This window comes from Austrofundulus limnaeus, unplaced genomic scaffold, assembly GCF_001266775.1.
Source record: "Austrofundulus limnaeus strain Quisiro unplaced genomic scaffold, Austrofundulus_limnaeus-1.0 Scaffold817, whole genome shotgun sequence".
In the NCBI taxonomy this organism is placed as follows: Eukaryota; Metazoa; Chordata; class Actinopteri; order Cyprinodontiformes; family Rivulidae; genus Austrofundulus; species Austrofundulus limnaeus.
Window position 1 is genome coordinate 56,717 of NW_013953219.1, and position 1,152 is coordinate 57,868.

The following is a 1,152-nucleotide window of genomic DNA, read 5'->3' on the forward strand; positions in this document are numbered from 1 at the left end:
TATATATATGATTCTTAACAGAAAACCAACGATTAGCCTTGAAGACGGTCATAATTAATTCCTAATTACGATAAATGTAAAACTGGGGCTGTTGTTTTTAGCCTCAATCGCTAACTAGCGATAGCCGCCTGCTGCTAACTAGTTAACATTGGAAACAAACATGCACAAAGGACACATCAGTACAAATTTTATAAATAAAAAGGTACAGTTTCACAAGCGAGACATGTGTCCCATAAATTATATCTCAGTAAATGCACGAAGCACTGACCGTCTGCAGGTGAAGTTTGTGACGAGTCCAGTCCGACAGACAGGAAACTTTCCCTCTGACTGCAGGGAGAACCATTTGTGCAACTGGAAGTGAAACTAATTTGTCCCAGACCAAATCAGAGCTTGTTATCTGCAGGCAGGGGGGGTGATGGGGGTCTCTGAGGGCTGAATTATGACTCATCTCTCAGAGGCCAAATTGTTTTCCAGCACATTATTTAGGATGTTCATTTGGAGACCGCCGCTTGGCGTGCAGCTGGCAGCGCCGCCGCCGCAGGACAGCACTTCCTCATCACTCAGCTCAGCYATCGATTTTCCTCCTGCCTCCAAAGATGCTCCGGAGCACACATCAGGGCCTCTCAGTGCGGACCCCCGGCTCTCTGAAGGACCTTTTGTCATGAAAACATTTTTAACTCGGAGATAAATTTCGCCCGGGTCTTTTCTTGTTTCTCAAAAACTGCCGGCCTCCTCTCACTTCTTTTCTTCACCTGTTTGCAGAAAAGATGAAAGCTTGTTTTATGCTACAGGTCCAGCTTGTCTCTTTAAAAAGGACCTTTCAGATCTGTTGAAATGTGCTTCTGTAGAAAGCCTGTTATACACCTCGACTTACATGCAAAAAAGAACCATCTAGTCCAATTGCTGCACACTTTATCTCATTCTTTATCTCCTTTATAAAGCTGTAAAGCTAAAAAGAAAGAATGAATTTTTAAAATAAAACATGCTGACACTCATTTATACTGAGTGCTGTTTGTAAAGTTACACAGCCAAAATTACCACAGATGTTTTTGTTTTATTTAGACTTTTATTAGTAAAAAAAAGAACAGATTTATTTTTCAAAGTCAGTTTTTCACCATATGATTCATATTATAAATGTCATAGTTTATAAAC

The 1,152-nt window shown here is 40.6% G+C and overlaps 1 long non-coding RNA gene across 1 annotated transcript in view; it reads right to left on the reverse strand.

The window, feature by feature from the left end:
- The window catches only part of LOC106532712 (uncharacterized), a 54,863-nt gene extending 53,884 nt beyond the window's left edge, over window positions 1-979 (reverse strand). Inside the window, exons 1-2 of the long non-coding RNA XR_001312127.1 lie at window positions 875-979; window positions 269-752 (exon numbers count right to left, since the gene is read on the reverse strand). This is a non-coding gene — a long non-coding RNA (uncharacterized LOC106532712). The remainder of the gene's footprint in view (window positions 1-268; window positions 753-874) is intronic.
- Between the last annotated feature and the right edge of the window lie 173 nt (window positions 980-1,152).